Genomic DNA, 15,668 nt, shown 5'->3' on the forward strand with positions numbered 1-15,668 from the left:
ATCCCCAACAGCGAGGGCATTAACAATCTCCATAACCGGATTGCCGCCTGCATTGTTGGCAATAAGGGGGAGGTAGGTCCCATTTGAATTAACTCTGTCTCTAGCGCCAGACGCGTGGAACCCCGTCTAGAATAAAATTTTTCTATCTGCATCCATCTGTGGTTTCCATTCATCTGCCACCATTCTTTTAAACCCACTAATATTGAGGCTCTATGATATGCCATTAAATCCGGGACTCCCATCCCCCCTTCTTCCATAGGTAGATATAGTGACGCCCTTGCTACGCGTGGTTTCTTATATGCCCATATGTATTTACTAACTAATAGTTGTAAATCATGAATATATTTTTTTGGTATGTTTAGGGGGAGGGTCCTGAAATAATACAAAATCTTTGGTAAGGCTATCATTTTGAAAGCATTAATACGGGCTATCCAAGAAGTGGTGATTTTATGCATATCTTCTAGTAAAATTTTTATTTGTGTATGTAGATTTGTAAAGTTTACTTTTATTATCTGATCTGTAGTTGTCAACATTATCCCTAAGTACGGAATTCCTTCTTTTAACCACTGAAATGAAAATAATTTCTTCATATCTTGTATGGACTCTATTGACATTGCCACCGGGAGAATTGATGATTTATTCAGGTTTAATTTATACAACGATATCTCACTGAATTCCTTCAGCTCCTCTAAAACTGTCGATAAGGACTGTTTAATATTCAAACAAGAGATAATAATATCATCCACATAAAGACTTATTTTATGAGCCTCCTTCCCTACCACTACCCCTGAAATTAAAGGCGAGATCCTAATCCTTTCCGCCAGTGGTTCCATACATAGGACAAAGATTATTGGGGACAGGGGGCAGCCCTGTCGCGTCCCGTTTGTTATAGAAAAAGGTTCCGATAGAGCACCTGCCGTCCACACCCTCGCCGAAGGGGCCGCATATATGGCTAAAATAGCTGCGAGAATTGATCCTCCCAACCCAAATTTTTCCAGAACTGCCCGGACATATCCCCAGTGCACCCTGTCAAAGGCCTTCTCTGCGTCCAATGACAGGAATGCACTGGGGAGGCCAGACAGCTCCGCAATCCGAACTAAATCTATCATTCGGCGTATTCCATCTTTCGCCTCTCTACCCCTCACAAACCCTACCTGGTCTGGTGAGACCAGATCTGGAATGATCTGATTTAAACGAGAGGCTAACATTTTAGTAAAAATTTTTATATCGGTGTTCAAGAGAGCTATAGGTCTAAAATTTTCTGGGGTTATGGGTGTTTTACCGGGTTTCGGTATAGTAACAATGGTAGCCTCCAAGTTGACTTTCGCGATTGACCCCTTGTCCTTCCACCTCGAAAATATTCTCAACATGAAAGGAACTAGCTCCTCCTGAAAAGTTTGATAATAATAATTAGGAAATCCATCCGGCCCAGGAGCGCTAGCCCTCTTAGATTGTTTTATGATCAAAATAATCTCTTCTTTTGTAAAGGGGGCATTCAGATAGCTCAATTGCTCATCTGAAATCTTAGGGAGATTCACGGGTCCGAGATAGTTTTTTATTCCCTGCGCCGAGGGTTGTGGGATCCCCGGGTCACTCCCCAGATTATACAGCTTTGTGTAATATTTAACAAATTCCTCAGCTATTCCCATAGGGTTTCTCACATGAGACCCATCTGACTTCAAAATATATTCAATCCTATTCTTTATCTCTCTTTTTTTTATTCTTCGAGCAAGAAGGGCCCCCCCCTTTGTCCCCAGCGGAATACCACTTCATTTTTAATTTACGCATGTTATGCGCATGTGCGGACAGCATTGAATCTCGCAATTTAAATCTGATTGAAAATATTTCAGTAGTGATTAAAGGGGTAACCACCTTCTTATTGATAGATTCTAAGGTTTGCAATCTGCCCAAAAGTTCTCTTTTTTCCTTCTCCTTTCCTTGTTTCAGGATAGAAGCTTGTTGTAATAACACCCCCCTTATAACCGCTTTATGTGCCATCCACAAGGTTTCATCATTGATCTCCCCATTGTCATTTTTGTCAAAATATTCCCTTACTGCAGAACCTACTGTCAGTGAAACCTTTTCATTCAGGAGTATTTCCTCATTCATGCGCCACCTGAATACGGGCGTATGTTGATAAGACAATGAAATCTTAAGATATATGGGGGCGTGATCCGACCATGTTATCAGACCAATCTTTGCTTCCATACTCCTTAATAAAATGTTATCATCCACCAGGAAATAGTCTATTCTACTATATGTGTGGTGTCGGTGAGAGAAAAAAGTATAATCTCTTTCTGATGCTTGGACATATCTCCAATAATCATGATAATGAAATTCGAGAGCTAATGATCTCAACTCCCCTCGACTCCGCACTCCCCCTCGGGAACTATCCATCTCTCTACTCATAGGAAGATTAAAATCCCCACACACTATTTTACCTCCTTTTCCAGCTGCCTGTATTTTTTTAAATACCTTTCTAATGAATTTTCCTTGGCCTCTGTTCGGTGCATATATTGTCGCTAGTGTATGTAATATCCCATTTAAAGTACAGGACAAAATCAAAAATCTCCCTTCTGAGTCTACATATGTCTGTAACACTTCACATGCCACTGTGTGTTTAATTATAATACAGACCCCACATTTTTTAACCGTATTATTAGAAAAAAAAATGTGTGGAAACTGATTATGATGAAATCTCCCATTATCTATTTCAAGCAGATGTGTCTCCTGTAAACAAATTATTTCTGCTTGTGATTTTAACACCTCTGACCAGACCATGCTCCTTTTACTAGGGGAATTCACACCGAAGTTCGGTGGTAGGTCTGGGGTTGTTGGCCACGGGGACAGGACCTCTGGTGTGCTGGCTGGCAGGGGTATTGGCGTTGGTTGCAGGCTTACCCCCTCTCCAGCTGGTGGTGACTGGCTTCTGCACTTCCAATCTACGGTTGGCCGCATCGGCAATCTGCGCTGCTTTCGTCACGTCTTTGGGTTCTCTGTCCATCACGAACTGTCGCACCTCAGCTGGGCAAAGATGGAAGAACTGGTCTTTGATCATCAGGTCTCGCAGCTGTGCAAAGGTGGTCACTGACAGTCCTTGGGTCCACTGGTCAAAGTGGGTCCCCAGTCCATGCACCACATCACTGTAACTGTCGTGTGGGCCACGTTGGAGGGTCCGGAACTTTTTACGGTACGCCTCGGGTGTAAGCTGGTACTTGGCTATGAGGGCGTGCTTGATAGCCTCATAGTCACCATCTTGTTCTTGAGGGAGTGCAGCAAACGCCTCCAGAGCTTTGCCTCTCAGCCCTGGTTGTTATGGACCTGGTGGTTAGAAGCACCCGGAATGACCTGATGAGTAAACTAGTAATCGGAACAAGCTCTGGGAAAGTGAGAACTCTGCTGACCGCAAACCCTACTCCTATCACACAAACTAGAAATAGCCGTGGAGCGTACCTAACTCTCCCTAGACGCCTCTTCACAGCCTAAGAGCTAACTACCCCTAAAGATAGAAATAGAAGCCTAACCTTGCCTCAGAGAAATTCCCCAAAGGTAAAGGCAGCCCCCCACATATATTGACTGTGAGTTAAGAGGAAAGTCACAAACACAGGAATGAAACAGGTTTCAGCAAAGGAGGCCAGACTTAACTAAAATAGTCAGAGGATAGAAAAGGGAACTTTGCGGTCAGCACAAAAGACTACAAAAACCACGCAGAGTAAGCAAAAAGACTCCCTACACCGACTCACGGTGTGGAGGTGCCACTCTGCACCCCAGAGCTTCCAGCTAGCAAGGGAATATCATGATAGCAAGCCGGACTAGAAATTAGCAGTACTAAGAAATATATTCAGGAAGCAGTAACAACAAATGAACTAGCAAAGACTTAGCTTCTGCTGGAGTAGACAGGTCCTCAGAGAAGTCCAAGAGAGATCTGAACCAATACTGAAACATTGACAGCTGGCATCAAGTAACGATCTGAGTGGAGTTAAATAGGGAAGCCAGCAAGCAATAAACGAGAGCAGCTGACAAAGCCAACCTCAGTGACCAGCAGTTCCACTCAAAGCCACCAGAGGGAGTCCAAGAGCAGAACTAACCAAAGTACCATTCATGACCACAGGAGGGAGTCCGAGAACGGAATTCACAACAGTACCCCCCCTTGAGGAGGGGTCACCGAACCCTCACCAGGGCCCCCAGGCCGATCAGGACGAGCCAAATGAAAGGCACGAACTAAATCGGCAGCGTGGACATCGGAGGCAACAACCCAGGAATTATCCTCCTGACCATAGCCCTTCCACTTAACCAGGTACTGAAGCTTCCGTCTCGAAATACGAGAATTCAAAATTTTTTCCACCACATACTCCAACTCCCCCTCAACCAACACCGGAGCAGGAGGATCAACGGAGGGAACCATAGGCGCCACGTACCTCCGCAACAACGACCTATGGAACACATTATGGATGGCAAAAGAAGCTGGAAGGACCAAACAAAATGACACAGGGTTGAGAATTTCAGAAATCTTATAAGGACCAATGAAACGAGACTTAAACTTAGGAGAAGAAACCTTCATAGGAACATAACGAGAAGACAACCAAACCAAATCCCCAACACGAAGTCGAGAACCAACACAACGACGGCGGTTAGCGAAACGTTGAGCCTTCTCCTGGGACAACGTCAGATTGTCCACTACGTGAGTCCAAATTTGCTGCAACCTGTCCACCACAGAATCCACACCAGGACAGTCAGAAGGCTCAACCTGCCCCGAAGAAAAACGAGGATGAAAACCAGAATTGCAGAAAAAAGGCGAAACCAAAGTAGCCGAACTAGCCCGATTATTAAGGGCGAACTCAGCCAATGGCAAGAAGGTCACCCAATCATCCTGATCAGCAGAAACAAAGCATCTCAGATAGGTTTCCAAAGTCTGGTTGGTTCGTTCAGTTTGGCCATTTGTTTGAGGATGGAAAGCCGAAGAAAAAGACAAATCAATGCCCATCTTAGCACAAAAGGACCGCCAAAACCTAGAGACAAACTGGGAACCTCTGTCTGACACAATGTTCTCCGGAATGCCATGCAAACGAACCACATGTTGAAAAAACAATGGCACCAAATCAGAGGAGGAAGGTAATTTATGCAAGGGTACCAAATGGACCATCTTAAATAAGCGATCACAAACCACCCAGATGACAGACATCCTTTGAGAGACAGAAAGATCTGAAATAAAATCCATGGAAACATGCGTCCAAGGCCTCTTCGGGACTGGCAAGGGCAAAAGCAACCCACTGGCACGAGAACAGCAGGGCTTAGCCCGAGCACAAGTCCCACAGGACTGCACAAAAGAACGCACATCCCGTGACAAGGAAGGCCACCAAAAGGACCTACCACCAAATCTCTGGTCCCAAAAATCCCAGGATGACCAGCCAACACTGAGCAATGAACCTCAGAAATAACTCTGCTAGTCCATCTATCAGGGACAAACAGTTTCTCCGCTGGACAACGGTCAGGTCTATCAGCCTGAAACTCCTGCAGCACCCGCCGCAAATCAGGGGAGATGGCAGACAGAATTACCCCCTCTTTGAGGATACCAGCCGGCTCAGGGACTCCCGGAGAATCAGGCACAAAACTCCTAGAAAGGGCATCCGCCTTCACATTCTTAGAACCTGGAAGGTATGAGACCACAAAATCGAAACGGAAGAAAAACAGCGACCATCGAGCCTGTCTAGGATTCAACCGCTTGGCAGACTCGAGATAAGTCAGATTTTTGTGATCCGTCAAGACCACCACGTGGTGCTTGGCTCCCTCAAGCCAATGTCGCCACTCCTCGAATGCCCACTTCATAGCCAGCAGCTCCCGATTGCCAACATCATAATTACGCTCAGCAGGCGAAAACTTTCTAGAAAAGAAGGCACATGGCTTCATCACAGAGCCATCAGAACTTCTTTGAGAAAAAACAGCCCCTGCTCCAATCTCAGAAGCATCAACCTCGACCTGAAAAGGGAGCGAAACATCTGGCTGACGCAACACAAGGGCCGAAGAAAAACGGCGTTTCAGCTCCTGAAAAGCCTCAATGGCCGCAGAGGACCAATTCACCACATCAGCACCTTTCTTTGTCAAATCAGTCAAAGGTTTAACCACACTAGAAAAATTAGCGATGAAGCGACGGTAAAAATTAGCAAAGCCCAGGAATTTCTGGAGGCTCTTCACAGATGTAGGTTGAGTCCAATCATAAATGGCCTGAACTTTAACAGGGTCCATCTCGATAGTAGAAGGGGAAAAAATGAAGCCTAAAAAGGAAACCTTCTGAACTCCGAAGAGACATTTAGACCCCTTCACAAACAAGGAATTAGCACGAAGGACCTGGAACACCATTCTGACCTGCTTCACATGAGACTCCCAATCATCCGAAAAGACCAAAATATCATCCAAATATACAATCATGAATCTATCCAGATACTTTCGGAAGATGTCATGCATAAAGGACTGAAACACAGATGGAGCATTTGAAAGCCCGAATGGCATTACCAGGTACTCAAAATGGCCCTCGGGCGTATTAAATGCTGTTTTCCATTCATCGCCCTGTTTAAAACGCACAAAGTTATACGCCCCTCGAAGATCTATCTTGGTGAACCAACTAGCCCCCTTAATCCGAGCAAACAAATCAGACAGCAGAGGCAAAGGGTACTGAAATTTGACCGTGATTTTATTGAGAAGGCGGTAATCTATACAGGGTCTCAGAGAACCATCCTTCTTGGCCAAAAAAAAGAACCCTGCTCCCAACGGTGATGAAGACGGGCGAATATGCCCTTTCTCCAAGGACTCCTTTATATAACTCCGCATAGCGGCGTGCTCTGGCACAGATAAATTGAAAAGTCGGCCCTTAGGAAACTTACTACCAGGAATCAAATTTATAGCACAATCACAATCCCTATGAGGGGGTAGGACACTGGATTTGGGCTCATCAAATACATCCTGGTAATCCGACAGAAACTCAGGGACTTCAGAAGGAGTGGAAGCAGAAATTGACACCAATGGAACATCGCCATGTACCCCTTGACAACCCCAACTAGACACAGACATTGATTTCCAATCCAATACTGGATTATGAACCTGTAGCCATGGCAAACCCAACACGACCACATCATGCAAATTATGCAACACCAAAAAGCGAATATCTTCCTGATGTGCAGGAGCCATGCACATGGTCAACTGAGTCCAGTACTGAGGTTTATTCTTGGCCAACGGCGTGGCATCAATTCCCCTTAATGGAATAGGATACTGCAAAGGCTCCAAGAAAAAACCACAGCGCCTGGCAAACTCCAAGTCCATCAAATTCAGGGCAGCGCCTGAATCCACAAATGCCATAACTGAGTAGGATGACAAAGAGCAAATCAGAGTAACAGACAAAAGAAATTTAGGCTGTACAGTACCAATGGTGACAGACCTAGCGAACCACTTAGTGCGCTTAGGACAATCAGAGATAGCATGAGTGGGGTCACCACAGTAAAAACACAGCCTATTCTGAGGTCTGTGTTCTTGCCGTTCAGTTCTGGTCAAAGTTCTATCACATTGCATAAGCTCAGGCCTCTGCTCAGAGGACACCGCCAAATGGTGCACAAACGCCGATCAATTTGAAAGGCCAAGGACATTGATTCATTCAGACCAGCAGGCGTGGGGAATCCCACCATAACATCCTTAAGGGCTTCAGAAAGACCCTTTCTAAAAATTGCTGCCAGGGCACACTCATTCCATTGAGTAAGCACAGACCATTTTCTAAACTTCTGACAATATATCTCCGCTTCATCCTGACCCTGAAACAAAGCTAGCAAGATTTTCTCTGCCTGATCCACTGAATTCGGTTCGTCATAAAGCAATCCAAGCGCCAGAAAAAACGCATCTACATTAAGCAATGCAGGATCTCCTGGCGCAAGGGAGAATGCCCAGTCTTGAGGGTCGCCACGCAACAAAGAAATAATAATTTTTACTTGCTGAATGGGGTCACCAGAGGAGCGGGGTCTCAAAGCAAGAAACAGTTTACAATTATATTTGAAATTCAGAAACCTACATCTATCCCCAGAAAACAAATCAGGAATTGGAATTCTAGGCTCTAACATCGGATTCTGAACTACATAATCTTGAATGCTTTGTACTCTTGCAGTGAGATGATCCACACAAGAGGACAGACCTTGAATATCCATATCTACACCTGAGTCATGAACCACCCAGAGATTAAGGGGAAAAGAGAGACAAAACACACTGCAAAGAAAAAAAAAATGGGTTCAGAACTTCTCTTATCCCTCTTTTGAGATGCATTAACACTTTGTAGGCCAGCTGTACTGTTATGGACCTGGTGGTTAGGAGCACCCGGAATGACCTGATGAGTAAACTAGTAATCGGAACAAGCTCTGGGAAAGTGGGAACTCTGCTGACCGCAAACCCTACTCCTATCACACAAACTAGAAATAGCCGTGGAGCGTACCTAACTCTCCCTAGACGCCTCTTCACAGCCTAAGAGCTAACTACCCCTAAAGATAGAAATAGAAGCCTAACCTTGCCTCAGAGAAATTCCCCAAAGGTAAAGGCAGCCCCCCACATATATTGACTGTGAGTTAAGAGGAAAGTCACAAACACAGGAATGAAACAGGTTTCAGCAAAGGAGGCCAGACTTAACTAAAATAGTCAGAGGATAGAAAAGGGAACTTTGCGGTCAGCACAAAAGACTACAAAAAACCACGCAGAGTAAGCAAAAAGACTTCCCACACCGACTCACGGTGTGGAGGTGCCACTCTGCACCCCAGAGCTTCCAGCTAGCAAGGGAATATCATGATAGCAAGCCGGACTAGAAATTAGCAGTACTAAGAAATATATTCAGGAAGCAGTAACAACAAATGAACTAGCAAAGACTTAGCTTCTGCTGGAGTAGACAGGTCCTCAGAGAAGTCCAAGAGAGATCTGAACCAATACTGAAACATTGACAGCTGGCATCAAGTAACGATCTGAGTGGAGTTAAATAGGGAAGCCAGCAAGCAATAAACGAGAGCAGCTGACAAAGCCAACCTCAGTGACCAGCAGTTCCGCTCAAAGCCACCAGAGGGAGTCCAAGAGCAGAACTAACCAAAGTACCATTCATGACCACAGGAGGGAGTCCGAGAACGGAATTCACAACACCTGGTGTCAGGTATCGTGCCCATTCTTGTGTAGGCAGTGGGTACTGTCTGCAGGCTTTCTCAAAGGCCCGCAGAAAAGTGTCCAGGTCCCCGTCCTTTTCCATAACAGGGAAGTGATCGGGCCGGGGCTTCGGTATCTGAGTGCTGCTGGGCTCACGGCTGGACTGGGACGACCCCTGCATTTGCAGTCGGGCCATCTGCAGCTGGTACTCCCGCTGCGCTTGGGCCTCTCGCTCGGCTCGCTCTGCCTCTCGCTCGGCTCGGTCTTGGTATTGCTGGATCAGCTGCAGACGTCTCTCTAGGTCATCTGCGGGGCATTGTTGCAGAGCCAGCTGCAGGAGGAGGTCTGCACCCCCTTGGTTGCCAGTAGGGCCCGTATTCAGTGGTTGGACCTCTGCTGCAGCACCATGTTCGCTTGAGCCGGCTTCTGCGGCCTCTGGGCTCTGTGGCCTGGCTTGGTCTGCTTCAAATTGCACCAGTTCAGCGACCATTTGAGTCTTGGTCTTGCCCTGGGAGTTCAGGCCATGGTACGTGCATATCCCAGCAAGAACGTCCTTCTTCTGCTGGGTGTACCAGGCCTCTCCTTTCGCAGCCATGGTTGCCAAATAAAAGATAGGATAGAAAAATGAAGAGAAAGGGAGGAGATAATTACCAGTACACAATTGTCTCACAACTAATAAACACTGAGTTCGTTCTCCAAACTTATTTGCGCAGAGTTCTCGCAAGAACTTTCTGGAAGTTTTCAGTGAGAGGAATGATTGCTCAAACCAAATCACTAATGCTCTAATATCCCACCGCCTTGCCACCAATTGTCACGATCCCTTAGCCACGGCCAGCAGTTTGTCACAAAATCCCCAGGGATTCCTGACCACTGCCACCAGTATGTCACGGATTGGGGTGACTTTAGACCAACAGACGGCTATCACATGTGCAGGGGGGCTTATCTTAGTTATCCCTCCACTGCCACAATGTGATAAAAAAAAACACACACAAGGCTATTGACCTCTTAGTTTACAGCAGGGGCTTATTTTAGGTATCCCACTGCTCTTCCATATACCATGAACTGCAGGGATTTGTGTATATCCTGCTTACAGTTCCACTTAAACCTTGCAGCTCTCTGGTGCCCCCCTTTCTCTCAGGTCAGATTAGGTACTGCACCTAGGGTAATTAGTCGCCAGAAAGGCTGCCTGCTATGTACTGGCTATTGGGCACGCTGCAGCTACGCGATGAACTACTCCCACTCAGGCAGGAACAATAATTATCAATGCCGCAGTCGCTACAACACCCAAAGGCCTGCACAGTACACGGTATTACTGCCACCAGCTTCGATTAAACGGGTCCGAAGCTAACCCAACACAGTAGCGTAAATTCCCTTCAGAAGACTTAGGGTACGTTTTTAGAGCATGGAGAAATAATATACCCCACAAAATGTAGGCAGTGCTTTATCAAAATATTTTACAAAGATGTTACAAATGAGACAATTGCAAATATGTACAAGGTAATTATAACATAAAGGGGATTAAAGGAGAAAAGATAACACTCACATATTCTCAGTTCATTGCATTGCAGGCAACCATACATCCCAGCTCATTGGACGTGCTCAGGGCTCTCCAGGAAAAGACAAGAAGACTGAGCTGGGGATCTGGGCAGACAGTTATAGCTGGAGCCTGTAACATCCCAGAAAGGGGTTGGATCACCTCGTCTCTCCTACCTCTTCAGTTAACTAACTTTTCCCTAACCTATATCTAATTTCTATAACTCCGCTGCAAAATATGTCATCGTCATATCACACCCAGCATTCATCTCGGATTATCGCTGGCAGTCTAATGAGATCAAATATGTCCTGTCTGGGATACATATTTACCGAGAAATCCCTACTTCTTTACCTGATGGAGTTAGACGCTCAGGTTTAGTGTGGCGGACAGATCCATCGAGGGGGATTAAGAATATATATTCTCGTATTCTTAACTTAAATGGTTTGCCTAATATCTTACAAAAACAGAACAAAAGAACTTTCATGGATTCTGGAAGTTTCTCATCCAGTTAAAGCTGGTCACTTTCCACTACAGGAAATGCCGGTCGTAAATACCTTGGCTCTCAGAGCTAGAGGCCATAAAATCTCTACACTCATTGACAAGACAAGCTAAAACACAGTGAAGGGGGGGTCAGCGCCCACCCTATGTGTGCTGGCAGAGAAACTAAACTTATATGATATTTCATACCATATCGTGACAGCGTGTATCCGCCGCTGCATATAGCACTCATAGACGTCCGGTCCGTCACGCTGTGTGGAGTAATCCCGGGGGCCGCTCCACACAGCATGACGGACCGGACGTCTATGAGTGCCATATGCAGCGGCGGATACACGCCCTCCTTCTCCCTTCAAGGATCTGTGAGACGCTCCAGGTGCGCTTTCCATCCCGGGTTGCCTAGGCTCATATACCTCATTGTCCTATGCTTCCAGTTTTGTTAAAGATATTTCTGATGAAGGTCTTGTGATTTGACCGAAAACGTTTAAATAATCTTTGAACTGGATGCACAAATAAATGGGATGTTCACTTTTTTCATCTGAAAGAAACCATTTGAGTGCCAAGTGATTTATTACTATTGGATTGACGGGCTGGAAACCTGACTTGGGCACCACACAGGATCCTTGAGTGCCGTGTGTTTTGTCTTTATCAAGATCCTCACTGAGATTTCTAGAACGTGGCAGAGTCAGTATCCGAGCTCTGAACAGGTCAAAAGAATACCTTTGGTGAGCTGGAATTGTTATTACATTATAGCCATATCTATCCTTCCTTCCTTCATACATATTTCCCATCTGTGGCATTGATTCATGTTTTAGAGGATTGCAGGCTGCTGTGGTAAGTGGGCTATTCCTTCTTTCGCTGTGCTCTGACTCCAGTATATCACAGATCAGTGAATTCACAGTCACACCGACTATGCAGGTACAGCACTTTCCCATCTCACTTCAATCTTTGGATATTATTTACAGATTAACTTCCACTCCCATTTAAACCTATGTGGACTGAACTCCTATCCCTAAGTAAATGTGTAGCGCCCCCACTGCCGCAGGGCCGAGGGGTACCCGGTACCGGGCCTCTGAGTCTCTGCTCTGGGGTTGTCACGGTGGCTAGACCCAGCCCGTGACCCTGCTGAGGGGCGTACAGTAATAGATGTGGATAGTGGTGATGGTGCGGTGCAGTAAATAACGAGGACACCAGGTTGCAGTCTCTTTACCTCTTTACTGAAGGTCTCTGGGTCCTCAGTCCGGAATACGGTTCACCAGGCTGCGCAAGTCCGGCCGGTCCGATGGCACCTCCAGAGTTCTCCTCGCAGGTGGAAATCTGTGCCTTCCTGCTAGCGCTATGTGTTGTGGTCCTCCCCTGCTGTGCTTACGGGATAGTCCCCACAACTATTGTGTCTATTTCTCGTGTTCCCTCACAACTCGATTAGATGATGTTCTGCTAATCCTCCGTCCCTCCCTGATGTTACGGTTGGGACGCACCCGTATGACGGGTAGGCTCGGAGCTCTTCCGGGACCCTAGAGTCGCCCCTCTCCACAGGTTCCCCCTATGTCTTCTTAGGTGATTTAGGTGAGACAGCCCGCCTGTGACTGACTGTCCTGCCGTTGGTTTGAAGTATTGCTTGGAGCTAGATATATAAATACTTCCTCGGCGTTCCGGCCGCCGGTTGTTTACGCCTCAGTAGGATGTTGCCTCGATCTTACAGCACGACTCCTACTGGTATTCTCCTTCTTGCTTTGATCTCGTTTCTCACTCAGCACAATAAATCTCGCTTCTTGTCCTTTCTTAGAGCACCGCCGCTATGAAGTGCAGGCGCGGTCCCGTAGCTTTCTCTCTCGTTGCCAGGCCTCTGTCAGGGTCCCAAACCTGACAGGGACCCTACCGAATCTTCCCCCACAACACCCTCTGCCACAAGTTGTTGCCTGGTTCCAACCCAGTCAGCTTTCTCCCTAACTTCCTGCCTGACCCCCAGTTCTACCAGTATGTGAGGAGTGGCCTAATGAATAGTACCCTTAGCTCCCCCTGGAGGCCTGACTGTGAAATGAATTGGTGTATGTGATACCTGGTCAGATGAACTCCTTCAGTGCCATCAGACGTACCATAGCCCCCTATAGTGGCGGAGCTACAGTACTGCAACGACCAGGACTCTGGGGCGCTGCACTTGCGTAAAATGGTGCTGGTTGGCTGTCCCTCATCTTTTATTCTGGGTGTGATAGTCGCCCTGGATTGGCTGTGCCTGACCATGTGATGGGATAGCTGCAGAGCATTATGGGGAGGCCCTTTTATTCACGCCTGATGTCATTAGACCATGACGTAATTCTGGGGTGTGTAAAATGGAGTTGGACTTTTTTTTGTGGAAAGCGGAATTACCGCTGTCTGTCGAAGGCCTGGTCTGAACAGCGTCCGACATGACAGTACCCCGCCTTCTACGAGGGACCCCAGGGCCCTCACGGCTTATAGGACCCAGCTTGTCTGGATGGCGACGATGAAAAAACCTGACCAGCCGATCCGCATGAATGTCCGAGGCTGGACAAGTACTGTAAAGTGCGGCGCACTACGCGAGAGTCAACCACCTTGGAGACTTCAAATTCCAAATTACCATCCACCAAGACTGGAGGTGGCATAGGCGCTGCATCCACAGAACCCACCACCTTCTTTAGAAGAGACCTGTGGAACACGTTGTGTATCTTATACACCATAGGGAGCTCCAATCGGTACGCTACTGGGTTAATGACGGCGGTGACCTTAAATGGACCAATAAACCGTGGACCCAATTTAAGGGACGGTATTTTGAGTCTTATGTTTTTTGTGGATAAACACACCCAGTCATCCACACTCAGGTCCGGACCTGGCACACGCCTACTGTCAGCCACACGTTTGTACCTAGCTCCCACACTCAACAGGCGCTGTTTAACTCTCCTCCAGACTGACAACAATTGTGCTCCTAACTGGTCCTCCTCCGGAACACCGGAAGAGCCCCTCTGACTCAAGGTACAAAATTGAGGATGTAGCCCGTAAACACAAAAAAACAGAGACTCCCCAGACGACTCCTGGCGGTGATTATTGATGGCAAACTCAGCCAAAGGAAGGAACGTAGGCCACTCCTCCTGGTTATCAGAGACAAAGCAGCGTAAGTACTGTTCCAAATTTTGGTTCATACGCTCAGTCTGACCATTTGACTGAGGATGAAACGCCGAAGAATGAGACAACTTGATCCCCAGCCGTGAGCAAAATGCTTTCCAAAATTTTGCCACAAACTGAGACCCCCTATCAGACACGATGTCTGACGGAACCCCATGAAGTCTGACCACCTCCTGCACAAATACCTGAGCCAGAGTCTTAGCATTAGGCAACGAAGGCAAAGACACAAAGTGCGACATTTTTGAAAACCGATCAACTATCACCAAGATGACCGTGTTCCCAGCTGATGCGGACAAATCAGTGATGAAATCCATGGAGATTTCCGTCCATGGCTTACTAGGTACCTCAAGAGGAAGTAGTGTGCCAACAGGACGGGAGCGGGGCGTCTTAGCCCTAGTGCACGTGGTACAAGCTGACACGTGTGAGACCACGTCCTGTCGGATCTTGGGCCACCAAAACTGACGTGACACCAACTCCAAGGTACCTCTAACCCCTGGATGGCCAGCCAGGACAGCATCATGATGCTCCGCCAAAACCTTTAAGCGGAGATGAAGCGGTACAAAAGATTTGTTGATGGGAAGCTCAGATGGTACCTCCTCCTGAGCCTTGGCAATCTCAGCCTCAACCTCGGTAGTGAGAGCCGAAACCACAACACCCTTTTGAAGGATGGGTACTGGATCCTCCCGAGGTTCTCCCCCCGGAAAACACCTGGACAGAGCATCCGCCTTAGTGTTTTTAGACCCCGGTCTGTAAGTGACAACAAAATTGAACCGCATGAAAAACAATGCCCAGCGAGCCTGCCTGGGGGACAGATGCTTGGCTGACTCCAAATACAGCAGATTCTTATGATCGGTAATAACAGTAACCTGATGTACCGACCCCTCCAAGAAGTGTCGCCATTCCTCAAAGGCCAACTTAATAGCCAACAACTCCCTGTTGCCGATATCGTAGTTACGTTCGGCGGACGACAGTTTCTTGGAGAAATAGGCGCACGGACGCAAACCACTCAAAGATGAGCCTTGAGATAGTACCGCCCCCACACCAACCTCAGACGCATCGACTTCCACAACAAAGGGTTTAGATACGTCTGGCTGCACAAGAATGGGGGCTGAAACAAAACTGTTCTTAAGAAATTCAAATGTCGCCCTGGATTGGCTGTGCCTGACCATGTGATGGGATAGCTGCAGAGCATTATGGGGAGGCCCTTTTATTCGCGCCTGATGTCATTAGACCATGACGTAATTCTGGGGTGTGTAAAATGGAGTTGGACTTTTTTTTGTGGGTTAATCCGCATGCTGTTCATATTCACAGGGACATGCGAATATGAGCAAATTTGACTTGAATTAGA

This window comes from Ranitomeya variabilis, chromosome 2 (genome assembly GCF_051348905.1).
Source record: "Ranitomeya variabilis isolate aRanVar5 chromosome 2, aRanVar5.hap1, whole genome shotgun sequence".
Taxonomy (NCBI): domain Eukaryota; kingdom Metazoa; phylum Chordata; class Amphibia; order Anura; family Dendrobatidae; genus Ranitomeya; species Ranitomeya variabilis.